Genomic DNA, 21,021 nt, shown 5'->3' with positions numbered 1-21,021 from the left:
GCTGAGTGCTGCCGTGCCAGACATGTTGGAACTGCAATATGAGCTAGAGTCAAAGGCAGCCAAGTGGTACGCCATGACTGATATTGCCAATGCATTTTTCTCCATCCCTCTGGCAACAGAATGCAGGCCGCAGTTTGCTTTTACCTGGAGGGGTGTCCAATACACCTGGAATCGACTGCCCCAGGGGTGGAAACACGGCCCCACCATTTGCCATGGACTGATCCAGACTGCACTGGAACAGGGTGAAGCCCCAGAACAGTTACAATACGTTGATGACATCATTATATGGGTTAATACAGCAGAAGAAGTTTTTGAGAAAGGGGAGAAAATAATCCAAATCCTTCTGAGAGCCGGTTTTGCCATAAAGCATAGTAAAGTCAAGGGACCTGCACAAGAGATCCAGTTTTTAGGAGTAAAATGGCAAGATGGACGTCGTCAGATTCCAATGGAGGTGATTAATAAAATAACAGCTATGTCCCCACCAACTAACAGAAAGGAAACACAAGCTTTCTTGGGTGTTGTGGGTTTCTGGAGACTGCACATTCCAAATTACAGTCAGATTGTCAGCCCTCTCTTTCAAGTGACTCAGAAAAAGAATGATTTTGTATGGGGCCCGGAGCAGCGACAGGCTTTTGAACAAATTAAACAGGAAATAGTTCATGCAGTAGTCCTCGGGCCAGTTCGGACAGGGCAAGATGTTAAAAATGTGCTCTACACTGCAGCTGGGAAGAATGGCCCTACCTGGAGTCTTTGTCAGAGAGCATCAGGGGAGAGTTGGGGTCGACCTCTGGGGTTTTGGAGTTGAGGATACAGAGGATCCGAGGACCGCTATACTCCAACTGAAAAGGAGATACTGGCAGCATATGAAGGGGTCTGAGCTGCTTCAGAGGTGATTGGGACTGAAGCACAGCTCCTCCTGGCTCCCCGACTGCCAGTGCTGGGCTGGATGTTCAAAGGGAGTGTCCCTTCTACACACCATGCAACTGATGCCACGTGGAGTAAATGGGTCGCAAAAATCACACAATGGGCTCGAATAGGGAGCCCCAGCCATACGGGAATATTGAAAGTGATCACAAATTGGCCAGAAGGCAGAGATTTTGGAACGGCGCCAGAGGAAGAGGTAGCATGTGCTAAAGAGGCCCCACCATATAATAAACTACTGGATAATGAGAATCGATACGCCCTGTTTACCGACAGGTCCTGTCACATTGTGGGAAAGCATCAAAGGTGGAAAGCAGCTGTATGGAGCCCCACATGACGGGTTACTGAAGCTGCTGAAGGAGAAGGTGAATCGAGTCAGTTCGCAGAGGTGAAAGCCATCCAGCTGGCCTTGGATATCGCTGAGCGAGAAAAGTGGCCAGTGCTCTACCTCTATACTGACTCATGGATGGTGGCAAATGCGCTGTGGGGGTGGTTACAGCAGTGGAAACGGAGCAACTGGCAGCGCAGAGGCAAACCCATCTGGGCTGCTGAATTATGGCAAGATATTGCTGCTCGGGCAGAGAATCTGGTTGTGAAAGTACGTCATGTAGATGCTCATGTACCCAAGAGCTGGGCCACTGAAGAACATCAGAACAACCAACAGGTGGATCAGGCTGCTAAGATTAAGGTGACTCAAGTAGATCTGGACTGGCAACATAAGGGTGAACAATTTATGGCTCGCTGGGCCCATGACTCCTCAGGCCATTAGGGAAGAGATGCAACATATAGATGGGCTCGTGACTGAGCGGTGGACTTCACCATGGATGTTATTGCACAGGTAATCCATGAATGTGAGACATGTGCTATGATCAAGCAAGCCAAACTGTTAAAGCCCATTTGGTATGGAGGACGATGGTCAAAATATAAATACGGGGAGGCCTGGCAGATTGATTATATCACGCTCCCACAAACTCGGCAAGACAAACACTATGTGCTTACAATGGTGGAAGCAGCCACTGGTTGGTTGGAAACTCATGCCGTGCCCCATGCCACTGCGTGGAACACCATTTTAGGCTTTGAGGAGAAAGTCTTATGGCGGCATGGCACGCCAGAAAGGATTGAGTCAGATAATGGGACACATTTCCGAAACAACCTCATAGACGCCTGGGCCAAAGAACATGGCATTGAATGGATATATCACATTCCTTACCATGCACCAGCCTCTGGAAAAATTGAGCGATACAATGGATTGCTGAAAACTGCACTGAGAGCAATGGGAGGTGGAACTTTCAAACACTGGGACGTGCATTTAGCAAAGGCCACCTGGTTAGTCAATATCTCCTACATAACGTGGATGGCGATATAGCCCCCGTAGTGCGCATTAGGTATATGTTGGGGAAGGCCGTCTGGGTTACTCCTGCATTGGGTAAAGGTAAACCCATGCGTGGGATTACTTTTGCCCAAGGACCTGGGTGCCCTTGGTGGGTAATACAGAAGGATGGAGAGGTCCGATGTGTGCCTCAGGGAGATTTGATTTTAGGTGAGAATAGCCAATGAACCAAACTGTCAAATAACCCTCTTATTGCAATTAGTGCCTTGCTACATCCCCGTGCCACATCCAAAGCCTCCTGCTCCACCGACTGAGCCAAATCTGCCTCATTCCTCAGCCTTATAGACTGTCATAACAGATGGAACCCGAAGTTATGGACTAAATGAACTCAGCAAACATTGTGGAAGGATGGCCCATAGACTAAGGGAATGATATCTGTGAGACCTGAAAAAAAAAAGGGGGTGGTGATTCCTTAAGATGTATTTGGAACCTGAGCATATCGTCAATGTTATGGAATAAGGGGTGGAGACTGTCCTGGTTTCGACCAGGATGGAGTTAACTTTCATTGGAGTATTTCATACCATGTGATGTCATGCCCACGTGGACGGGCTCTCTCTCTCTCTCTTGGCTTTTCGCTGGGGGTTTGCATGCACGCCGTCTGCTCATCGGGCCGTGTTGTTGCTGTGGGGGGGTGGTCGTCGCACTCAGTAAGCCACTGCTGCATTTTACCTGTTTTCTTTTTGAACTCACTATTGTTACTGTTGTTCTCTTGTTATATTTAGTAAATTCTTTCTTTTTATTCAACCCACAAATTCTCTTTTTGTCCCTCCCCTATTTTACCAGAGGGGGGAGGGGGAGGTGAACGGCCAGCCACGTGACGTCTGGCTACCGGCTGAGTTCAAACCTCCACAATCCTTTAAGATTGGAAGATCGGAGAGGTATAAAAAAAAAAAAAAAATAATTGAAAGATTCTTAAAATTTGGGTTACTGATAGAATGTGAATCAGAATTTAATACCCCAATTTTACCAATAAAGAAGCCGGATGGGAAATATAGAATAGTACAAGACTTAAGGGCAGTTAACAGAATTGTGGAAGATCTATACCCGGTAGTAGCAAATCCATACACCTTATTAACTAGCCTAAAAGAAATATATGAATGGTTTACAATATTGGATTTAAAAGATGCATTCTTTTGCCTCACCTTGGTCCCTGAAAGCCACTATCTGTTTGCCTTTGAATGGGAAAACCCCAATTCGGGGCGTAAAACTCAGCTCACTTGGACAGTGTTACCCCAGGGATTTAAAAATAGCCCTACAATTTTTGGAAACCAATTGGCAAGAGAAGTAGAACTTTAAGAAAGACCTCCAGGTAATGGCATCCTTTTGCAATATATAGATGATATCTTGATAGCTACAGAGATGAGAGAAGAATGTAAAGAATGGACTGTGAGCTTACTGAACTTTCTTGGACTAAGTGGTTATCGAGTGTCATTACAGAAAGCTCAAATCCTGAAAAAGAAGTGGTCTATTTGGGATTCCTGACCTCCAAAGGACAACAACAGCTTGGAAATGAAAGGAAAGAGGCCATCTGTAGGACTCCAGAGCCAACTACGGTAAAGGGACTTCGAACTTTTCTAGGAATGACAGGTTGGTGCCGTCTATGGATTTATAATTATGGACTGGTAGTAAAACCTTTATATGAACTACTAAAAGGTAATCAGAAGCAATTAATCTGGACTGACGAGGCCAAAAGAGCATTTAAAGAGTTAAAATTAGAACTGATGAGAGCCCCTGCTTTGGGCTTGCCAGATGTGAGTAAAGTTTTTTGTTTGTTTGCCTATGAAAAACAAGAAGTGGCCCTGGGAAATTTAGCCCAAAGATTGGGACCCTACAAGTGAGCAGTAGCATATTTTTCCAAACAATTGGATGAAGTCAGCAAAGGATGGCCAGGATGCCTCCGGGCAGTGGCGGCTGTTGTCATAATCATTCAAGAGGCTCTCAAGTTTACCTTGGGGCAGAAGATGATTGTTCACACTTCCCATGCAGTAACTTCTGTTTTGGAAAAAAAAGGTGGACATTGGTTATCACCATCTAGATTTTTAAAATATCAGGCAGTCCTAATGGAGCAGGACGATGTGGAAATTATTACATCTACAATAGTTAACCCTGCCTCTTTTCTAAGTGATAAACAGGAAACAGACCCCATTATACATGACTGCATAGAAACAATTGAAAACATCTACATGAGTAGACCTGACCTGAACGAAGAACCGTTGGAAGAAGCCAACCATACCTGGTATACGGATGGAAGCAGTTTTGTGAAAAATGGAGTCCGAAGGGCTGGGTATGCGGTGACAACAACAGATCAGGTAATAGAAGCAAAACCCCCTCCCAAAAGGTACATTAGCACAGAGGCCTTAACGAGAGCACTAGAGCTTGCTAAAGGACTACGTGTACATATATATACAGATTCAAAGTATGCCTTTGGTGTAGTGCATGCTCATGGAGCGATCTGGAAAGAATGAGGACTTTTAACTACACAAGGAAAAAGTATTAAACATGCAGATATGATATTGCGATTTTTGGAAGCAATCTGACTTCCAACAGCTGTGGCCATCATGCATTGTAGAGGACATCAGAAAGGTAACACTGACAAGGAGGTGGGTAACAAATTGGCTGATTATGAGGCGAGGCAAGCAGCAGAACAAGGTGAGGTATTAAGTTTGATTCCTGAAAAATCTTTATCGTTACCTGAAACAGTAAAATATGATGAAAAAGATAAAAAGCTAATCAAGGACTTAAAAGCTAAGATTGATTCATCAAATTGGGCAACAGTAGAAGACAATCGAGTAATAGTTCCCTTTAGAATATTGTGGACATTGGTAAAAACTGAACATGACAAAACTCATTGGGGAACAGAAGCTCTGTATAATTCTCTCTCTAAGCAAATAATAGCCTGAAGCTTGTTTCAAACTGTGAGAAATGTGGTTAACAGATGTGAGACATGTTTGAAAAATAACCCAAAAGTAGAGCACCGAGTAAAGTTTGGAAATATTAGCAAAGGATGTGTTCCACGTCAAAGCTGGCAAATAGACTTCTCAGAATTGCCTAGAAAAGGGGGGTATAGATATCTGTTAGTATTAACAGATACCTATTCCAGTTGACCTGAAGCATTTCCCTGTCGAACTAATAAAGCTCAAGAAGTGATTAAAATTCTGTTAGCAAAAGAATTTGCTTAGAGAAAAGAAAAGGGGGGAAATGAAGGGAAGCTGCTACAAGTATACTTGAAATTGCTAATGTACCTGTAAAATAAGACATTTAGTTTTAACGTTAGACATCACTTATGTTTCACTAGCTTTTATTTTTTCCTGTATTTTTCCTGTATTTTACTGCAATGTATATAATTTCATTTATAGTTTTTCCTAACTACCCTCTGTAGTCATTACCCACTTGTAAGATGTTTTGAAACCTTTAACTCCTTGCCTAGTAAAGATAAGACAGACCTTGGACAGTCTGAAAAACTCCCTGAGCACATCCCTAATAGCAGGAACCTAAAAAACAAGTGTCTAAGAAGACGCCAGCACAAGATAAGTGACTGAAAGCTGGAACAAACAGGAGCTGAAGGACGGATGAGGTAACTCTATGACCATATATGGACATGAGAAACCTAAAGTTCACTAACGGACAGTGTGAGAAAGGCTGTGTGGACCCCTAAGGAGGGGAGAAGACCCTCACTCTATTTTTACTAGGCATGCTCAGACTATGTAAATGAATTCTGAGAACCAATTAGCATAAGACTGCCTTTTCTAAGAAATCTAATGCATATGTATGCTTTTTGTGTATATTAGTCAGAGTGTTTTGTTAGTAGGTGAGGCACTGGCACTCCTGGTGGAGCGATCCCCAGTGCTGCCCAGCACTGTGAAAAAGAATACCTGCTTAATGGTTATACTCAATTCTGACTGTTGAGTGAAGCTCTTTGTTTCATTTCCATATAGCGTGGTCTGTGAAGTAGGTATAAACTATGGAACTTGTTAAATGATTTGCCTTAAAAGTTTTGGTTCAATACAGTACTGTGGAGAGAAAAGGCCACAAAACTCTGATCTCCTCTAGGGAGTCAGTGTTTAAATAGTAATCTTTGATGAATACTTTCTACTGTAATTCTAAATGTTTTCTGGTATAGAAAAAGTTATGGTTCCATGGTGTTTTTAGAAGACAGAGCAGACTTTTTGCTTTAATTCCCATTCACTCCTTGCTGAATTGGACTTCAGTTACTCTCTCTTGTAAGGTCCATTATCTTCATCTGCCTGTGTGATGACGAAACATGAAAACTGCTCTCCTTGTTATCCAGGAAAGGCTGAAATACTTTTGTCAGCAAGTATATTGCTATTGTTGAAATAAGCAATCTGATCTTGAAGAGCTTTGAAGAGCAAGTTGAGATGTGATTACATTTCCTGTGTTTGGTGACTTGGTTCTCATTCTACTGAAAAACAAAAGAAACAAAGCTAAAGACCCTCAGATATAACTACCATGAAAAATGGCTAAGCTGTATTCAGGATTAAAATGTCTTTGTGCTAAACTTTAAGCAAAAGCCTGCAGGACTGAGTCAGAGAAACAAACAGAAGAATGTTATGATTCTCAAAAGGCAACAATTCAATTTCTGTGTGGAAGGGAAAGAGGCATCTGAGGAATCTACAGAGGGATCTTCCTATTGGAAAATAAATGCATTAATAATCTCCACTGGTTTCTAATAATGTGTGGTGGTTTGACCTTGGCTAAATGCCAGGTACCCACCAAGTTGCTCTATCACTTCCCCCCCCCTTCCCCTTTTTTTCTCAACAGGGCAAAGAGGGGAAAGAAAATAAGATAGGAAAAAAACCCAACCTTTGTGGGTAAAACAACAGCAGTTTTAATATAAGCAAAGCGAAGCAAAGGTCCGCACGCAGAAGCAAAAAAAAAGAAAACAGATTTATTCTCTACTTCCCATGAACAGGCGATGTCGGGCCTTCTCAGGAAGCAGGGCTCCAACACGCGTAGTGGTTGCCTCGGAGGACCAAGGGTGACCCCACCCCCTTCCTCCTTTCTCCCAGCTTTATACTGAGCAGACGTCATATGGTCTGGAATATCCCTTTGGTCAGTTCGGGTCAGCTGTCCTGGTTGTGTCCCCTCCCAAGATCTTGCCCACCCCGTCCCACTGTGGGGGGGAAATGTCAGAAAGAGCCTTGGTGCTGTGTAAGCACTACTCAGCAGTAGCCACACCACCAGTGTGCTATCAACACCCTGCCAGCTCCCAACATAAAACACAGCACCATGAGGGCTGCGACAGGGGAAAACCAATTCCGGCTCAGCCAGACCCAGTACATAATGTTAGAGGGATCTTCACATTCATGTATTCATTTTCTACTGACTTTAGACTACCCAACAGCACATCTAACATTCATCCTTTTTTCCTGCAGTCTCTTTCCTCCCCTAAACCTATGGTGCACGTGCATTCATGTCTTTGCTTTCTGTTCATGGATGTATCCAGCTGGGAAAATGTGTGTACGATAATTTCTGCATTCAAGTGGCATTTCTCATAAATTGCAACAGAAAAACTGCTATCAGCAGATTAATAGCAGGTAGAGTACAGCTCTACATATCAAGGCTCAGCAATATACAGAAACTATGGTTACCAAATTTCCTAAGAGAAAGGATTGGCAGGGAAAGTTTTTACAGAAGACTAAATCGAGGGGGGTGTGTGTGTGTGTGTGTGTGCAGAGGCCGCACATTTAAAACTGATTCATTGAAAGCTGCCTTTTTGAAAAAAGGCTTACTCAATGGCTTCAGCACTCACTTTTTACTGAACTTTTATTTTAGAAGATCTCACAAGACGTTTCTGTTCTAAGCAGTGCAAATAAAGCAGTGCAACACTTTTTCTTCTTTGGTCCTTTATATTTAACTCCTCTGCAAATTTCCAAACCCCTTTCCTTGAAAAAAAAAAAAAGAAAGATGAGTAATAATTAACTGCTGATCTAAGGTGTTTATGACAGAAAGTCCAGATTGGCCACAATGCATTTATGCAAAAAATACACTTTGGTGAAAATATACTAGTAAATAGCATTATGTTCCTAGACACAGGATTGAATTAGTTTCCATTTTGTCCTCAGCTCTGTTTAGACTCAAATCTTTTCTGAAGAAGTTCAATGACAGCATAGGTTAGAAAAGATACCATAATACTGAAAAGTTGCATAATCTGTGTTTTAACAATCTCTTTTGCACAATGCCCACTACTGAATAATGCAGTGAAAGTACATTAATTGATTTAGATTTACATGATGAATTTTTTTTTTTTTTATCAAGCCAGATGAGATCTGAGGTTCACAAATTGGTTTGTGCTTTGTGACCATGTGTACTGGCTCTGGCTGGGATGGAGTTAATTTTCTTCATAGCAGCCCATATGGTGCTGTGCTTTCTTTGCATTTGTGACTAAAACAGTGTTGATAACACACCAGTGTTTTAGCTATTGCTGAACAGTGCTTGTACAGCATCAAGGTTGTCTTTCCAACCTGCCCCACCACTCAAACGCCATTAGGCTGTGGGTGGGCAAGAAGCTGGGAGGGGACACAGCCAGAACAGCTGACTGCAACTGACCAAAGGGATATTCCATACCGTATGACATTGTGCTTGGCAATAAAAGTTAAGGGAAAGGAGGAGGAAGTGAGGATATTCATGGGTATAGTATTTGTCTTCCCAAATACTGTGGGGCTAACCAAGCACAGTATTTTATGTAGATAATTTATTAATTTCCCATTGAGAAGCCCTTGAAGAAAATAGATCTTCAGCTAATAACAACCTAACTTATGGTTGTGTCATCATATAGACAAGACTGATGAGGTGGTATAGTCATAAAAATATGTTTAAGGCAGTTTTTCCTATATGTAAATTCATCCCTTATGTCTGCCACAGCTATAGTGAATATCTGAAATATTTTAAAATAGACCAAAATTCACAGAATCACAGAATCATCTAGGTTGGAAAAGACCTTGAAGATCATCTAGTCCAACCATTAACCTAACACTGACAGATCCCAACTACACCATATCCCCAAGCACCATGTCAACCTGACTCTTAAACACCTCCAGGGATGGGGACTCCACCACCTCCCTGGGCAGCCCATTCCAACACCTAACAACCCGTTCTGTAAAGAAATGCTTCCTAATATCTAGTCTAAACCTTCCCTGGCGCAACTTGAGGCCATTACCTCTTGTCCTATCGCTTGTTACTTGGTTAAAGAGGCTCATCCCCAGTTCTCTGCAACCTCCTTTCAGGTAGTTGTAGAGGGCGATGAGGTCTCCCCTCAGCCTCCTCTTCTCCAGACTAAACAACCCCAGTTCCCTCAGCCGCTCCTCGTACGACATGTGCTCCAGACCCTTCAACAGCTTCGTTGCCCTTCTCTGGACACGCTCGAGTAATTCAATGTCCTTTTTGTAGTGAGGGGCCCAAAACTGAACGCAGCAATCGAGGTGCGACCTCACCAGTGCTGAGTACAGGGGTAAGATCACTTCCCTGTCCCTGCTGGCCACGCTATTTCTGCTGGCTCATGTTCAGCCGGCTGTCAATCAACACCCCCAGGTCTCTCTCTGACTGGCAGCTCTCCAGCCACTCCTCCCCAAGCCTGTAGCGCTGCTGGGGGTTGTTGTGGCCAAAGTGCAGCACCCAGCATTTGGCCTTATTGAAACTCCTACAGTTGGCCTTAGCCCATCGCTCCAGCCTGTCCAGGTCTCTCTGCAGAGCCTCCCTACCCTCGAGCAGATCAACACTCCCACCCAACTTGGTGTCGTCTGTAAACTTACTGAGGGTGCACTCGATCCCCTGGTCTAGATCATCAATAAAGATGTTAAACAGGAGTGGCCCCAAAACCGAGCCCTGGGGGACACCACTCGTGACCGGCCGCCAGCTGGATTTAACTCCGTTCACCACAACTCTTTGGGCCCGGCCATCCAGCCAGTTTTTTACCCAGCAAAGCATGCGATCATCTAAGCCTCGAGCAGCCAGTTTTGCCAGGAGAATGCTGTGGGAAACAGTGTCAAAGGCCTTACTGAAGTCAAGGTAAACTACATCCACAGCCTTTCCCTCATCCAATAAGCAGGTCGCCATGTCGTAGAAGGAGATCAGGTTTGTCAAGCATGACCTGCCTTTCATAAACCCATGCTGACTGGGCTTGATCCCCTGGTTGTCCTGCATGTGTTGTAAGATGGTACTCTGGATGAGCTGCTCCATCAGCTTCCCGGGTACCGAAGTCAAGCTGACAGGCCTGTAATTTCCTGGATCATCCTTCCGACCCTTCTTATAGATGGGCGTCACATTGGCCAATTTCCAATCTGTCGGGACCTCCCCGGTCAGCCAGGACTGCTGGTAAATGATGGAAAGCAGCTTGGCGAGCACCCCAGCCAGCTCCTTCAGCACCCTCAGATGTATCCCATCCGGTCCCATAGACTTGTGTGTGTCTATGTGATGCAGTAGGTCACTGACTATCTCCTCCTGGATTGTGGGGGGGTCGTTCTCCCAGTCTCTGTCTTCTGGCTGAGGAGGCTGGATTCCCTCAGTACAACTAGTCTTGTTATTAAAGACTGAGGCAAAGAAGGCATTAAGCACCTCAGCCTTCTCCTCATCACTTGTTACCATGCTTCCTCCTGCGTCTAGCAGGGGATGGAGGCTCTCTCTGGTCTTTCTTTTGCTATTGACATACTTATAGAAACATTTCTTGTTGTCCTTGATTGTTGAAGCCAGATTAATTTCCAGATGGGCTTTAGGCCTCCTGATTTCCACCCTGCATAGCCTCACAGCATCTTTGTACTCATTGAGTGGCTAGCCCCTTCTTCCAAAAGCGGTAAACTCTCCTTTTCTCCCTGAGTTGCAGCCAAAGCTCCCTGTTTAGCCAGGGTGGTCTTCTCTGTTGCCAGCTTCTCTTACAGCACCTGGGGACTGCCTGCTCCTGTGAGAAACTGTGGACTAAGGTATTGTTTATTAAGATTTATGTTAAGCTCAATGTAAAATTAGACGACAGAAACCACTCATGCAAACAACCACTGGACGCCGCCTGTGTGAGATAAGATAACTGTAATCACTCACACAAACTTAACCCGATACTGCTCATGCAAGATAACTACCAGATTTCCAGGAAGCGACAAGAAACAGGACAAGACGGCCCATATAAGGATATATGAGTAAAAGATCAACTATGAGACAAAGAGGGAAGACTTCTTACTTCAGCCTCAACAAATACCAGGAGGCAGGAAACGACCCCCCTAACAACAACTGAAGCATGCGCGGAGTACCTCCACTACCTCATGAGCACGGAAGTAAAGATGTATAAAAAGGGGACTATTTGAACTACTCAGCACGGCAGTTGGCGGAGCGCAGACTCCCCTGCCGTCCAGCGCTGTCTTTGCTCATATTCTACTTGCTATAATTAATAAAGATTGAATTATAGTCCATTGTGGTCTCAATTTATAACAATTCCTGGTGCCGTGACTCGGATAAGGAACGGTGGGCTTCTGTCCTCCGGGGAGGCGCCCCGCGGCAATCCGCGGCCCCGCGACTGACAGCCTACCTCAACCTTACCGACGAACCTAAATTCTAGAATAGTGAGCAAAGGAGAAAACCGGTAAGATCCCATAAAAATTCTGTGCACGGGAGTCCGGACGAAGACGCAGGACGCGTAAGTATATTGCGAATTTGCTCGCAGGTTTGCCGTTCGGGCGGGACTGGGTTTCCTGGAATATAACGAATGAGAGGTTCGATATACTGAACCAAGCGAGTGTGGACTCTTAAGTACTGCGTTTCCCATCTCCCGCGAGGGATTGGGCCAGGAACAAGGGGAGTGAGTGAGTGTATGTTTGTGGATATTCCAGAAGATGGGGGCGAAGGGCAGCAAGCCTTCGACTCCCATGGGAAGGGTACACACTGTACCTAAGAATACCCCTTTGGCATATGTCTTAGACAATTGGAGGTATTTCCCTGGAACCCTAGGGAAAGATAAGCAGAAAATGATAGAATACTGTACTAAGATATGGGGAGGGAAGAAGATTTCTAAAAATACCTTTTGGCCAGTCTATGGGTCAGAAGAAGATTGGGTAAGACAGCAATTAAACCTCTGGGTCAATAATAAAAAAAAAAAAAAAACCCTTAACCCAGAGGAGAGTCAGTATGCGGAAGTATGGATAAAAAGACCGGGAGCTAAACTTTACCCACTGAATGAAGTAAAAACTAAACAAAAGAAAAAGCAGGAAGAGTTAGACGAAACCCTTCTAACCCCCCCTCCTTACATTCCTCCTCCTGCTCCCGTAGCCCCTCCCGAGGTCCCCAGAGCTCCCACTCCCCCACTGGAGTCGGAACAAGGGTCTTCCCCTCCTCCTAGACGCATGACTAGAAGTCAAAAAGGGGCAGCTCAGATGTATCCTCTAAGGGAAATGCCCATGGGGGGACCTCAGCCTATGATTGGATATATTTCTGTACCCCTAAACTCGGCTGACCTACGAGATTTTAAAAGAACCGAGATGGGAAAACTTGATTGAGGACCCACTTGGAGTGGCAGAAAGATTAGATCAATTTTTGGGACCAAACCTTTATACTTGGGATGAGATGCAATCTATCCTTGGTCAATTATTTACTACCGAGGAAAGAGATATGATTAGACGAGCAGGAATGAGACTGTGGGATGTTCAGCATGCCCAGGGACCCCAAGCAGATATCAAATGGCCACTCCAAAGACCTAACTGGGATAATCAGGATCCAGTGCATAGAACTCATATGCAAGATCTGAGAACTATAGTAATTCAGGGGATTAGAGAAGCAGTACCCCGTGGCCAGAATATCAATAAAGCATTTAATGAAATGCAAAAGAAAGATGAGAGCCCTACTGAGTGGCTGGAACGACTGAGGAAAGTCCTTCAACTGTACTCTGGGGTAAATCCAGACGACCCTTTAGGGCAAGCGCTCCTAAAAACTCAGTTTGTAGCAAAATCATGGGAAGATATCAGGAAAAAAAAAAAAAAAAAAAAAAAAAAAAAAAAGATTGAAAAGCTAGAAGACTGGCAAAATAGAGGGTTGGATGAATTATTGAGGGAAGCTCAGAAAGTCTACGTAAGGCGGGAAGAAGAGAGCAGCAAGCGACAAGTAAAAATGATGGTAGCAGCTGTCAGAGAGGATCGCAACGGGCGGACTGGTGAACACAGATCTGCTGGAATAAAACAAGAGAACGCAGTAGCAAAGAAGGAACAGAGATGTTGTTTTTACTGTGGAAAGAAGGGACACATAAAGAAGAATTGCAGAGAAAGGATCAGAGATGAGGAAATATTGAAAGCAGAATAGGAGAGTCAGGGGCTCTATATTTTAGGGGACCGGAGTCATCATGAGCCCTTGATAAAGTTAAAAATAGGTCCCCATAAACAAGAGTTCACCTTTTTAGTAGACACAGGGGCTGAGAAATCGACTATTAGGCAAATACCTGAGGGATGTAAAACTTCCTCTGAAAAAGTACAAGTAATAGGGGCAAAAGGAGAACCCTTTAAAGTAAGCAAAATCAAAAATGTGATATTCGAAACTGAAAATAAATTTGGAATGGGTGAACTCTTGCTCGTCCCTGAAGCAGAATTTAATCTGTTGGGACGGGATTTAATTGTTGAACTACAATGTGGAGAAGTATTATTTATAGATGGGTCATCACGGATAGTGGAAGGTAAACGATTGTCCGGATATGACATCGTTAAGTTGGAAAAAGGAGAATTTAAGACAATAGAATCAGGCCCCCTGAGTGCCAGCTGGTCAGCTCAAGCCTGTGAGCTGTATGCATTGTGGAAAGCATTAGTGTCACTGAAGGGAAAGGATGGAACTATATATACAGACTCACGCTATGCGTTTGGAATGGTACATACCTTTGGAAAAATATGGGAGGAAAGCGGATTTATTAACTCACAAGGAAAAGAATTGATACACCCGGAATTAATTCGGCAAGTTCTGGGGGCATTGAAAGTGCCGAATAAAATAGCAGTTGTACATATAAAGGGACACCAGCGAGGTACAAATTATCAAGTCAGGGGAAATAACGCAGCTGATATAGAAGCAAAACGAGTGGCAGGCAATTATAATACGATTTTGACTATACAACCAGTACCTGTTAGTAAAAATTTGAGTTTTGAGTCTGCAGAAAAGGAAAAACTAGAACAAATGGGAGCTAAGGAACGGGATAGTAAGTACGTATTACCAGATGGGAGAGAAGTCTTGCCGAAGGGCATAGCACTCGAAATATTTTCAAAAATACACAGTAAAACCCACTGGGGAACCCAGGCATTAGTTGATCATTTCAATCAACAGTTTGCCTGTATAGGCGTATATAATATAGCAAAGACAGTCACAGCAGCCTGCGAGACCTGTCAAAAGGTTAATCGAAACAACACGAGACAAAAACCTCTTGGAGGACGTTCCCCAGCATACAGACCTTTCTCACACATACAAGTGGATTTTACTGAACTACCCAGAGTAGGGCGTTACAAACATTTATTAGTAATGGTGGATCATTTAACACATTATGTTGAGGCTTTTCCTACCTCCAAGGCAACTGCTAACCAGGTTACTAAGGTATTACTTGAACACATTATACCTAGATATGGAGTACCTGATGTAATCGACTCAGACAGAGGAACACATTTTGTGTCAAAAATTGTTAGAGATCTAGCAGAAAACTTGGGAATTAAGTGGGAATACCATACGCCATGGCATCCACAAAGTTCGGGAAAAGTTGAAAGGATGAATGGAGAAATCAAAACTATTTTGACTAAATTAATGATAGAAACCAAGCTATCATGGATCAAGTGCCTACCCATGGCACTATTAATACTCAGAACCAGACCCCGAGCAGATATAGGAATATCAGCGTTTGAGATGGTATATGGAATGTCCTATAGAATTGAAAGTCCACAAACAAATGTTTTAATTCGAGATCGTGTAATTAATGAATATGTTTCACAATTAGCAGAGCATCGTAACAAACTTTGGGAACATGGGCTGATTGTGCAACGACCTCCATTGGACTTAAAAATTCACACTTTCAAACCGGGGGACTGGATATTAGTTAAAACATGGAAAGAAGAAACCCTAAAACCCAATTGGGAGGGACCTTATCTTGTTTTGCTTACAACAGAAACAGCTGTCCGGACTGCTGAGCGTGGATGGACTCATGCCAGTCGCGTTAAAGGCCCAGTGACAAGACCCCACTGGAAAGTAATCAGTACTCCAGGTGACACCAAGATAACCCTGAAAAGATAAAGTAATGATAAAAACTTTGCTTGATCATTTTGTCGCATTACCTTTTGGTATAAAGTGTGTATTGTTGTTTATATTTGCAATAATTATTTCTCTCTTCGTATATTATATATGGAAGCATACAAAATGTACTAAAGGAAATTGTTAAACTCATGCAACCACACAATATTGAATATAGAAAATATGTTGATATAAACACTCTAGATATACGAATTAAGTGTAATAATTTGAACCGCAATTGTTATCTGTTTGCTTGTTCCAAGTGTATGGTATGCCAGGACAAATGGTGGACTCACTGTGAATGTGGATACCCTTCAATAGGGGTTTGCACACAGTGTTGGAAAATCCAAAGAACTCTCACTGAGTGAAAATCAAAGCAATTAGAGTCTAAACAAGAAATTATTTAAGAATCCCATGAGTGGTGGGAAATTTTTACCAAAGGAATAAACCCTCAATATTATTGTTACTATTCCAATGAACCAATCCCCTTTGTAACTGAAATCTTGGCTATAAAGTGTAAGAAGGGAAGTACCAACTGTGCCTTGCCTCATCCCATTAGTTAAAGCTGTAAAGTGGGAAGCCTATATATAAACAGGCAGAAAGCCCAAAACAGCTGTTCTCCTGAAGAATTCCCTTGCTGCCGAGAAGATGGTACACCCCGTGGCTCGAAGCAACCGAGTCGACGGGCGAGGCAGAGGAGGAACAAACTGTGGAGAAAAGAATCAGAACAATGGGACACAAAAGCAACAATGGCCAAACTTCCCCAGGGATGATAAAAATATACTTAAATTGGCAAAATTGACAGACACCTTTTTTTTCTGGTGTACCGCTAGTTTTGTTATTGATAATAACCCAAGCAAATGGAAACCCCCATGAACCAATGCTCTGGAAACTATATAACTTACAGGAATCTAGACTAATACAAAACCAGACCTCTCCGGGAAATTGGAATTTTACTGTCCAATTAGTCTCAATGATTCCGGTCGATATCCAGAGAGGCTGGGAGGCGACGGAAGCCAACTCCAAAGCCTTCTATGTGTGTCCAGCTTCCAATCCTGGAAAGAGTTATTGCAACTATCCAGGCCATTTTTATTGCGGTTATTGGGGTTGCGAGACAATAGCCTCAGACTGGCCAACAAAAGGAGACAAATATATAAGTATCACTTGGGGACCTCCAGGTTGCATTCCACCACAACATGGATCTGACGGCTCCGGGGTCTGGGGATCCGTAAGGGGGGTGAAATCATCTCCATCAGAATGCGACAGAATAGAAATTGAAGTTAAACAACCAGAAGATGACACATGGTTAATTGGCCGTACCTGGGGAATTAGATATTGGGAACCTGGAGCAGATAGAGGAAGCTTTTTCAAAATAATAAAAGAAAGGATACCCCACGATCCTTTACCAGTAGGACCAAATCCGGTCCTGAATCCACCCACTTTCTCTAAAAAAAAAAAAAAAAAAAAAAAAAAAAAAAAAAAAAAAAAGGTTGTCCCCGTGAACATCGCAACCCCTTCCCCAGACTCCTTTTTGAAAACAGCTAATGGTACCATGACTGAATTCTCCTTATCTAGGGATTTAAAGTTGTTAGAATCCAAAGACCCTTTATGGAATCTAATGCAAGCCTCTCTAGTACAAGGTCAGGAATTACAAGGTTTGCAAATGGCTGTAGATGAGGATTTAGCGAAAATAGAACAATCTATCCAAAATTTAGCCACTTCAGTAAAGTTTTTATCAGAAGTAGTACTACAAAATAGAAGAGGATTAGACCTATTATTTTTGAAGGAAGGAGGGTTATGTGTAGCTCTCAGTGAAGAATGTGGTTCTTTTGCTGACCATACGGGAGTCGTCCAAGACTCCATGTCCGAACTTCGGAAAAGGTTAGACCAACGTAGAAAGGATCGTGAAGCGGGCAGGTCATGGTATGAAAACTGGTTTAATGTTTCACCTTGGCTAACCACTTTGTTGTCGGCTTTAGCAGGACCGCTTATTATGTTGATCCTGGGACTTATATTTGGGCCTTGTATATTACGCTATATTTTTCATTTTATTAAAGAACGGTTTGACACAGCTAAATTGCTTATTTTAACCTCGAGAGTAGAATATGAAAGTGTATCTAATAATGAAGATGAAAATTATTGTGAATGTATTATGCCACGCGAAAATCATTATTGTGAGTGCTATAATAAATGTCGAAATTGTGAAAAAGAAATTGTTTACAAGAATGAAGATGAAAGTAGCTCCTAATAAACAATAGGATAAAAAGAAAAAGGGAGGATTGTGAGAAACTGTGGACTAAGGTATTGTTTATTAAGATTTATGTTAAGCTCAATGTAAAATTAGACGACAGAAACCACTCATGCAAACAACCACTGGACGCCGCCTGTGTGAGATAAGATAACTGTAATCACTCACACAAACTTAACCCGATACTGCTCATGCAAGATAACTACCAGATTTCCAGGAAGCGACAAGAAACAGGACAAGACGGCCCATATAAGGATATATGAGTAAAAGATCAACTATGAGACAAAGAGGGAAGACTTCTTACTTCAGCCTCAACAAATACCAGGAGGCAGGAAACGACCCCCCTAACAACAACTGAAGCATGCGCGGAGTACCTCCACTACCTCACGAGCACGGAAGTAAAGATGTATAAAAAGGGGACTATTTGAACTACTCAGCACGGCAGTTGGCGGAGCGCAGACTCCCCTGCCGTCCAGCGCTGTCTTTGCTCATATTCTACTTGCTATAATTAATAAAGATTGAATTATAGTCCATTGTGGTCTCAATTTATAACACTCCTGAGCCATTAAGACTTCCTTCTTAAAGAGTGCCCAGCCTTCCTGAACCCCTATACCCTTCAAGACTGTCTCCCAAGGGATCCTGTCAAGCAAGTGCCCAAACAAGACAAAGTCAGCCCTTTTGAAGTCTAGGATGGCAGTTCTGCTGCCCCCTCTCCTGGCCTCTGTAAGAATAGAGAACTATTATTTCATGATCGCTGTACCCTAGTTGGCCTCCAACCGCCACATCATCCACCAGTCCTTCTCTGTTCACAAAGAGGAGATCCAGCAGGGCACCTTCTCTGGTTGGTTCACTCACCAGCTGTGTCAGGAAGTTATCTCCCACACATTCCAGGAATCTCTGGGACTGGTCCCGCTCTGATGTGCTGTATTTCCAGCAGATGTCTGGGAAGTTCAAGTCTCCCACAAGAACAAGGGAAAGCGATCGTGAGATTTCACCTAAATGCCTATAGAATATTTCATCCACCTCTCTGTCCTGGTTGGGTGGCCTATAGTAGACTCCCACTACAACTTCTGCCCTGTTGGCCTTCCTCCTGATTCTAACGCAAAGACACTCCACCCTGTCTTCACTATACTTGTACTCAAAGCAGTCATAACAGTCCCTGACATACAGTGCCATGCCACCACTTCTCCTTCCTTGTCTATCCCTCCTAAAGAGCTTGTAGCCATCAATTGGTGCATTCCAGTCATGGGAGACATCCCACCATGTTTCTGTTATAGCCACTACGTCATAATTTTCCTGTTTCATCATGGCTTCAAGCTCCTCCTGTTTGTTACCCATGCTGTGTGCATTGGTATACATGCACTTCAGATGGGCTGGTGTTTTGCCCCCTTCCCCCTTGGGGAAAATTGGCTCAGGTCTCTTTGGAAGCATTCTGTAGTGACTTCCAGGGCCCCTAAATTTATCCAGTTAGATGTCCTAATTACTACTAAGAATGATTCTCATTCAGACAGTAAAGATTTCCTGAATGTTTGTTAGTGTCTGGCAATCTTCAGAGATGCTTTTGAGAACAACATTTTCTTTTTCTGTTGCAGAATCCTAAACTATTCTTGTTTGGGATCCTGTTGCAATAGCTTGAAAGACTCTGTGGAATCACCTAGATGTCAAAATTCTGACAGTGGCCTGTCAGGTAGACCCTCTTATTTGTGGATGTCTGTAGACAAAAGTGTTCTTTTTAGGCAATTCCCTAATGTACTTGAGTTGGATATTGTTACGGAGGCTCTCAAAATAAACAAACAACCACCAAAAATTAAAGATTTATTGTCAACACAATTATCTAGCCCTCCACAACTATTCAATTACAGGTTCAAATGTTCGTGAGAGAAGAACAGAACAACTTCCTAGGGTTTAATGACAACCCAAAATGCTCTATCACTCAACTAACAAGTGAGGGCTCTCAACCTCGAGAAACTTCTGAGGGCAGCTTCCCGATCCAAGCAACCTCAAGGAGTTTCCTTGGGTGGCATCCCAACCCAAGGGGAGAGTCCTCAACCGCAGCGTGCTGCTCCAAGGGACAAGCTCAGAATGGCTCCCCCAGGGGACTCCATTTATACCCAGGCCAAATCTAATCTGTAGTCAATAGCGGCTCCTATTGGCCAAAGGCCCCAACTACCATGAAGCCCTGAGAACAAAGTCAATATCTGCTACATTTCAGCAACCAAGAAGCCCTATTTTCATTGGGCGGGTGCACCTGCTACAGATATATCTAACCCCTAAAAAAAGACATATCAAAGACAAAAAGGATTCTGCTTTAAGATTTCTAAAACAGTGTGTATTGATCTGTGAGACTTTAAAGTATTTGAGGCAAATTCAGCTGTCATTTTGCATGGAAACATTTCTGGACACTTGAGGGCTAGCTACAGACAGAATCACCTGCAATCTTTTGGTTTAGGGATGTTTTACTTCCACATCCCAGTTTTACAAGCTTATCAGTACTTTTGGAGATTTGCCTTTTGTCATTCTCAGAGTCCAATACTCAAACCAGGTTCTTTTAGATATTCTACATGTGGAGATTGTAATGTTTAATATCAAATTTACTTACTTGGAGATAGTTGATGTTGCATGGGATTTCTGATTTATCAGAGTGCTACAAAATATACTGAAATCTTTGTGTTATAAAAGTCCTGTTTTCTTTATTGCCTTTATCTATTACATCATGAGTTACAAAAATTTAAAGGTATATCCATTACAGTCTCCACCTCTGGTCCCTTTTGGCCATAGGGTTTAACATTGCAATGAACTCCTTCCTTTGCCCCTGCTCCAGAGTGGACTTGGGTCACCATCCCTTCAGGGATGTACCTGCTCCAGTGTGGAGCCTTATCTATGAACCACAGTCTCTTCAGGGGTATACCTACTGCAGCACGGACTTATCCACAACCACAGTTGCTTTGAGGTGTGCCTGTTTCAGAGTGGCCCTCTCCATGGGCCACAATCCTTTCAGGGGTGTACCTGCTCCAGTGTGGACTTACCAATGGCCACAGTCCCTTCAAGGGTGTACTGCTGTGTTGTGGACTTATCCATGGCCACAGACCCTTCGAGGTGTTACTGCTCTGGCGTGGACTTATTCACAGGTCACAGTCCCTTTGATTCAACTTCACACCGGAGTTCCAGCCTGTCCAGTACAGCAGCACAGGAACAACAGTGATGCCCTGGCCATCTGCCAGCC

The 21,021-nt window shown here is 43.3% G+C and overlaps 1 protein-coding gene and 1 long non-coding RNA gene across 2 annotated transcripts in view; both read left to right on the top strand.

Annotated features, from left to right (window-relative positions):
* Positions 1-21,021, top strand: part of LOC141917747 (zinc finger protein 608-like) — a 145,440-nt gene that overhangs the window by 102,904 nt on the left and 21,515 nt on the right. The window lies entirely within an intron of this gene.
* On the top strand, positions 11,380-15,732 carry LOC141917699 (uncharacterized). The gene is made up of 2 exons (XR_012621412.1): positions 11,380-11,948; positions 15,429-15,732. It is a non-coding gene; the product is annotated as an uncharacterized LOC141917699 (long non-coding RNA).

The sequence above is a fragment of the Strix aluco genome, chromosome W (genome assembly GCF_031877795.1).
Source record: "Strix aluco isolate bStrAlu1 chromosome W, bStrAlu1.hap1, whole genome shotgun sequence".
Lineage (NCBI taxonomy): Eukaryota > Metazoa > Chordata > Aves > Strigiformes > Strigidae > Strix > Strix aluco.
Note: the sequence above shows the minus strand (reverse complement) of the source record. Positions and strands in the feature narration are given on the sequence as shown.